Below are 7,693 nucleotides of genomic sequence, written 5' to 3'. Positions count from 1 at the left end.
TAATCTGTATTTTTCAATTAAGGTGCTTATAGAGTGAATCAAGAAAATCAGTTCGAGAGTGTCTCATTTCCAACAAAATTTGATCAAAGATATGGCTATAATCTCATATTGTAGTGCATGCTAGTTGTATAATTAATGAAATACTAACCAAAAAATGAAAGAATGAACCAATCATGGAAGGGAAAATAATAAGTACTTACATATAAATAATAAATTAAAAAGGGGGAAAAATACAATTGCAGACCATGAATTTCTTTAAAAAAATAAAGAAAAACATCTCTTACCATTTGTTTTCTGAAATTGACCTTTCAAGGCAGAAAATGAAGTTGTTTGCTCCTGGCCTAGTCTTTCCACTTCAGGGTCCCCATTGTCAGCAACTTAAGACTGTCCCTAGTCATCAGCCCTGGCCACCACCAGGAGTGGGGAGGTTGGAGGAAGATTCAGATGATGCAGAATGCTAAAGTATCAGGGGATACTTGAGCAGGGGATAAAGCAAACTTTGGGAAAGAAGTATAAAATAAATATTAATCCATTTTTTATGTTAAAACCCAGTTATCTTTTTTTTTCTCTGAATTTGAAGGAGTTCTTTGACCTATTCTGAATGGAGTGTCCAACAGTAAGTGAATCTTACATAATTCCATTTCTGAAGACCAAGCCCTCTGTATACTTCAAGAAAAGGAAACCAACTTTTTTGTGTGTGTGTTTTCATAAGTACCCAGTGTTTAGCTCCCACTTATAAGTGAGAACCTGTGGTATTTGGTTGTCTGTTCCTGTGTTAATTTGCTTAGGATAATGGCCTCCAGCTGCATCCATATTGCTGCAAATTTGGACATAATATTTGTTCTTTTTATGGCTGCATAGTATTCCATGGGGTATATGTACCATATTTTCTTTATCCAGTCAGCCTCTGATGGGCATCTAGGTTGATTCCATGTCTTTGCTATTGTGAACAGTGCTGCAATGAACATGAGAATGCATGTGTCTTTTTGGTGGAAGGATCTGGAAATCAACTTTTATTATCAAATGACCTGAACTCCAATCTAATGGTTGATCATAGGTTTGACAGGCTATTAATTCATCTGTTGAATTGTTCAGTAAAGTGTTTAGAGTGTCAATTACATGCCAGGCAATCTTGTAGGCATTTTGGAGTCATCTGAGAGCTTAAACACAACAACCCTGACCTCAGGGAGCTTATCATTGGGCAAGGGAAGACAAACAGTACAATAATAAATAAATACATTATTTACTATTCAGAAGGTTCTAAGTACTATAGGAAAATTATAACAAGGTAAGTGGGGTAACAAATAGCGGTGGGGATATAATGGGTGTTGCAGTTTTAGACAAGATGGTCAGGTTGGGCCTCATTGAGACAGTGAAGTGTAAGGAAAGCCTAGAAGGAGGTAAGGAAGTTAGCCACACAAATATCTGGGGAAAGAGATTTCTAGATGGAGTACTCAAAAAAAAAAAAACCAAGATAAGAATGGTTTTTATATTTTTAAATGGTTGAAAAATCAAAAGAATAATAATATTTTATGACATGTGAAAGCTATATAAAATTCAAATTTCAGTGTACATAAATAAAGTTGTATTGGAACACAGCCATGCCCATTTGCTAACTGGCTGCTTTGGTGCTACAAGGGCAGAGTTGAATAAATGCAACATAGACCACATGACTCACAAAACCTAAAATATTTGCAAGGGCATATATGGTTGCAGAAATGTAGAGGTGGCCATTTCAACGGTATTGCCAGGGCAACACATTATCAAGAAAGGCAACCAGTCAGAGGTACAAGTTGCTCTTTGAAGGACAGTTTCACAACTTGTAACAACTTTTAAAGTCTTGGCAGTTTTACTAGAAGCCTTTGTTCAAATTAGTCTTCCGAAAACAGTGAACAGAACAAGTTGGTAATAACCAGGAATAGCCACAAAAGTCTCTACAGTGCACAGAAAAACAGGTTTTATATTCTAATGAATGTTATCAATTGAACACCCCATGAAATCAGAATTTTTGGAACAAGTTGTATAATGCAGAAAGGTCTCTCTCCCTGGGGGAGCCTCCCGATGAGCAAACATCTCCTTTATCTCTTTCTGAGACTCTTTACGTTAAATATGAAAACTTGCTGCTTTTTAAGGTCAAGCTCTGGAATTTCATGATTTAGCATTAAAAGCAAAATAGCAGGGCAGTAGAACTCAATTTTATTGGTAGAAAACGAATAGGAATGAATAGGAATTTATGTAGTCATGCAAACAGCATAAAGCATTCACCTTCCACATCTAATACTGCAGAGGAAACACTTGCCGAACAGTGAAAACAACACAGAGGACAATACAGCCAAGAAGCACAGACAGGCCATTCCCAAAAATGTCTGGTAGGGAGCTAGATGCAACTTTTCTGAGATGTGATCCAATAAAATCTATTTTATACTTGAGCCACATTTGGTTGGGGTTTTGTAACTTACAACTGAATAGTTCTAACATGAGGACAGATCCCAGAGAGAAAGGAAAGAAAGATCCACGGACTTGGTGGGACTAAACATAGGATGGGAAGGAGGTGGATGGCTTAAAGGAGGTTTCTAGAAGGTCACCTATCAGAGATGTGATAAGCAGTGAATTCTTGCATAGAAACAGGAGCACCGGTAGAAGGGAACCAGTCTGCGGAAGCTGAAGAATTAAGTTCTGCACCTGTTGAAATCAAAGTCCTGTAGATGTAGCCCATAATCACTGCTGAAATGTCAGGAATGAATGTGAGTGAGTGGATGAGATGTCCATTGAGGAGCCATCAGCATAAAGTTGTAGATGGAAACTGTTACAGTAAGCTCCCTGAGGAGACGGGGAAAGAAAAGAGGACTGAAGACTTCATCCTAGGAAAACCCAGTATTCATATTTAAGGAGTAGGAGGAAGAGTCATGGAATATGGGAAAAGTGGTTGGAAGGACTAAGAGAACAAGGAATATACAGCGTCCTAAAACGTGGAGAGGAAGGGGTTTAAGGAGGCAGGGTTGGGGGCAGAGTAACAGGGATCAACATTTGGGTGATAGGATTATGTGGATTCTTCCCCCCAAAGTGACAGAAAAGCCACCTCTGAATGCTTGAAAGCCGGTAATGAATAAGGCAGAGGTTATGGTGTCATATGATATTGACCAGCATACAGTCAAATTTAGATCACCTACTTTACAGATCTCCCATGCATATTCCTGTTCTCTCTTCCCTTTCCCTAGTACCTCAGTGACCCCCACCAGGCAGAGCTGCTAACTGAGATGCCTGCAAAGGCCTGACCTTTCCCTTTGTTTCAAATTCTTGAGAACTAGTCTTTCTCCAAGATGCTAGGAATTAGGGGCTGCTACTGCAGGGACCTTAGAGGGCTGGGAAATCTCATTCCTCAGAAATCCTTTGACCAACTTGTAGAAGGTATTGTCTTGACAGCTGAGTGCCAAACAGCAGGCTTTACTTTAGGTTCAGACTTGCCAGGGTTCCAAAACCACAGCACTGAGTTCAGCCTGCCAGCTGAAGAAGGGGCAGGGGATGGTGAACTCCTACAGATTTGCCCTGATCCTGCCATGGCTCTCAGACCTGTGAACATTTTAAGTAAAAGTCTTTTTTGATGAAGAATACAAGATATTCTATCTTCTACTTCAAAGTCTGACACAACTATTGTGTGTTCATGACATACGTATTAGGCCACTCACACATTGCTATAAAAATAGTTGAGATTGGGTAATTTATAAAAAAAGAAGGTTTAATTAGCTCACGGTTCTGCATGTACAGGAAGCATGGTGCTGGCATCTGCTAGGCTTCTGGAGAGGCCTCAGGAAACTTACAATCATGGCAGAAGGGGAAGTGGGAGCAGGCGTGTCCCATGGCCAGAACAGGAGCAAGAAAGAGAGAGAGTGGGGAGGTGGAACATACTTAAATGACCTGATCTCGTGAGAACTCACTCCACTGTCATGAGGACGGTACCAAGGGGATGGTGCTAAAGCATCCATGAGAAATTTGCCCTCATGATTCAGTGGCCTCCTATCAGACCCCACCTCCAACATTGAGGATTACAATTCAACGTGAAACTTGGGCGGGGACAACATCCAAACTATATCAACATCTAAAGGCCTAGGTAGCTCACAATGAGTCAGTTAAGGAGGATGTCAGACCTGGGAAAAGAGCGAGGGTGGAGAACATACATTCATTCATTCATTCAGCATGTGCTATGTACCATCGTGGACACTCAGGATATAATGATGAAGACAGACATGATCCTCCCCTTCATGGAGGTTACAGCCCAACAGGGAGGCAGGAAACAGCAAGGCAAAGGAGATGGAGGTAAACAGAAAGGGACCTACGTTAGATAGGGTGGTCAGAGGAGGCCTCAAGGAGGAGGTTACATCTAAGCCAGCTATCAAATATGAGCTATTACCGGATTTCCCAATGGGGAAAGGGCAGAGCATGAACAAAAGCATGAGCAAAAAGGCCCCTTGTCAGCAAGGGTTTGCTTCTGTGAAACTGAAGGAAGATCAGGGAGGTAGGAGGGTGGTGAGCCGGGGGTTGGGTGTACTGGTGTTAAGTGAGGAGGGAGGCCATGGTGTGGAGTATGGACTTTATTCCATGTGCATCAGAAAGCCACTGAAGGTTTTAAGCAGGAGTGACAAGCTGTGGCTTGGGTTGTAAGATCTTTCTGGGTACTGTGTGGAGAATACAATGGAGCTGGTGGAGAGTGAGAAGCTGGGAGACCAGTTTAGGAAGCCATTGCAGTGGTGAGGTGAGTGGGAACGGTGAATGTCAGAAGCTGTTGCATTGTCTGGTGTAGCATAATGGATTGGGGGGATTATCCTTTGCAAATTGCACTTTACTCTCTTTTCAGCCATTATTGTGGGTGATTGAGACTCATCCGTATGAACTATTCACCTTCGTACCTCCCGTTTACAACTCAGCATTGCTGGAAGAGCTGAACAGCCACATGGATCATTTTTCAATTATAGAAAAATAAATTCTAAGCCTGAGAGAAAAAGTGCATGAGAAAGAAAGGGAGGAATATAGCTGCTAGCAGACAAGACATATACTTCCCAGCTCCACCACTGTGACTCTTTTAATTCAAAGAGATTTTTCAATTTTCCAGTGAGATTCTGGCCTCAATTCCTGTCCTAGGCTCAGAAAAAGCACAATAGTTTCTTTATACATCTTTTCTTTTAAAAAGCTCCCTGGAAAATATTGTAAATATGCTACTATATTGAGGTTTGATAATAAAGGGAAAACTTTTGCTCTTTATACCCATTTCTACTTGAACACCTTGTTTCTCTTTATTTCTCATGTTTGCTGGGTCATTCCTACTTTAGCGTTGGCGAGTAAGAGCAGCAGCCTCCTGGGAATTTAGTGCTCGGTATCTAATATTCAGTGCTGGGTGTGGGTGTTAGCAAATGCTAGGGAAAAGAAATCTCTGTCATCCTTCCCTTTCCAGCTGTAATCACGTAGAGTTTCCCTAGTGGCATTGGTGGAACCTGAGACCTGACCTCATTGGTCCCACTAATGACTAGGTAGGAATAAATAATTTAGATTGTTAATGAGGGTTTGAGCTATTTCCCCAATGAGCCCAACTTTCTGGCAGCCTCAGACTTTAGAGCTCAGTGGAGTATGTTTCTAAAGCTGCTGCCATTTTCACACCCTTTCCTCACAGTTGGGAAATAGTTGGAATTTGGTTTTTAAAAAAAGTATGGATCTCCTGGAGATGGGCAGTCTTTGATAGCACCCTGGGAAGTAAAGTCTGTCCTAGGCTGTTCATTCATTCCAGGCATTGCTAAAGGAAGTAATACAAAACAGACCACACATGGGAACCTAATTTCTGATTTGAACTTCTTTTCCACACAATTTATAAGTTAAATCACCGTCAATCTGTGATGAATCCATTATCATCTCCTTTTTCAGGAGTTGTGCCTAAATTTGGGGGTACTTCTGACTTGCCAAGGAATGAGTGGTAGTTAGCAGATCACTTCCATGTCCTTGTAGACCCACATTGGTGTCCCCTGGGCCATTTTCATCTCTATCCACTCTTTGGTTCTTGGTGCACAGGTTTACAGGTTCTCTGTGTCAGGGCTGTACTGCTCTTAGTCATACAGGAAAGTCCCACTGCTCCCACACTATCCAAGTGACAAGAGCTCCATCACCTCAGGAGCCCGGGGGACACTGATCCTCTGCCACAGTGTGGCCTGTGAAGCTGGGCAGCTCAGCCTCATCTGCTTACCTAAAGAATGGCAAACATGGACCCACCTCTCTGCACTGCAGCATTGGAGACCATGTTTTCAACACATGAACTTCTGGAGGATGTTCAAACCATAGCAACTCCTTTTGGGGATCTCATAGACCAATGGTTCTCAATGCTGGTCCCTTGAGTGGCAGCAACAGCATCACCTGAAACTTGTTAGAATTGCACATTCTCCAGCCCCAGCCCAGGCTTACTGAATCTGAAGCCGTAGGGTTGGGCCAGCAATCTGTGTTTTAACAAGCCCTACAGGTGACTCTGATGTGCTCAGGATTGAGAACAGCTGTCGCAGAGAACTTTGTGGGTTTCCTTGTGCTGACTTCTACACATGAATTCCTAACTTGGGCCCATTCCTGGGCCACTGCTCTGTCCTTCCTCCCTTCAGGACCATTCATTTGTTTCTGCTCAACCCCTGAGACCTTAGCAACAGCCCAGGCACACCCCTGCTTCTGCCGCCTGCACAGCAGGATCCCCCGAGAGGCAGCCTTCATTTGGAACAATTTCTTTTCCACTCCTGTTTCCCAACCTTTCGGGCATCGAGTTGACTAAATTCGGAGTAAGAAATAGGCCAAATCCTCTGTTCCACAAAAACTAATTACCTTCTCTGTCCTCCTCGGTCCTACTCTGTGAGGTGGGGGAGTTCTTTTCCTTCCTTTCTCAAGCACATTCCTCTGTGTTGTCCATGGCCCTCTCCACTGGGCAGGTGGCCCCGAGACATTGGGACACGCTCATGTCCCAAGATAGTTTTCTGCCTCCTCTTACAATCTCTGGCCCTAGAGAGAGAAGCATAGGAACATTGAAGCTGGCCAGGTTTCATCAACCACTGATGGTGCAGCATAAGCATCACAGTTTTCCCTAGGGGGTGTGTATCTCTACTCTTGATTTATGCTCTTTCCTTTGGTTATTTTAGCTTTTCCAGGGATTTTCCATGCCTTCCTCTTTCTCCCTGCCTAAACATAAGTGTAAACCCACTTGTTCAATCCCCACCTCTCAGAGAAGCTCCAATTTTGCATTTCTTGGGCTAGCCCCATTCTCTACCTCACAGCCAGCATGGCTAAAAGTCAATATTTCACCCTCCACAATAAACCTCCTTGTTCTCTTGCATTTCCCTTGATCCTTTCCCAGCCTAGTGAGTTCCCATCACCCTTTGAATCTCAGTTTTGACTTCAACCATGTGCAGGTTTCCCTGACTTTTCCCCACATCCAACCAAGCCTGGGCACTGTCCACTGTGCACCTTCAGTAGCTTTTTAATGTGGGCCTCTGCAGAGCTCCTCCCCAGCTGGGGCAGGATCCCAAGGGTCTGTCTCTCATTCACCTTTGCACCTTCCAGCCTAACATAGATGCTCATGTCAAACCAGTATCGTAGCAGCCTAGAAAGATCATCCCTTTTCCTAGTGGGCTACCTTACAGCTGCAGAGCTGCCATGTCCAAACATACTGGAAGAGGTA

Source organism: Pan paniscus, chromosome 15 (assembly GCF_029289425.2).
Source record: "Pan paniscus chromosome 15, NHGRI_mPanPan1-v2.0_pri, whole genome shotgun sequence".
Classification (NCBI taxonomy): domain Eukaryota; kingdom Metazoa; phylum Chordata; class Mammalia; order Primates; family Hominidae; genus Pan; species Pan paniscus.
Note: the sequence above shows the minus strand (reverse complement) of the source record.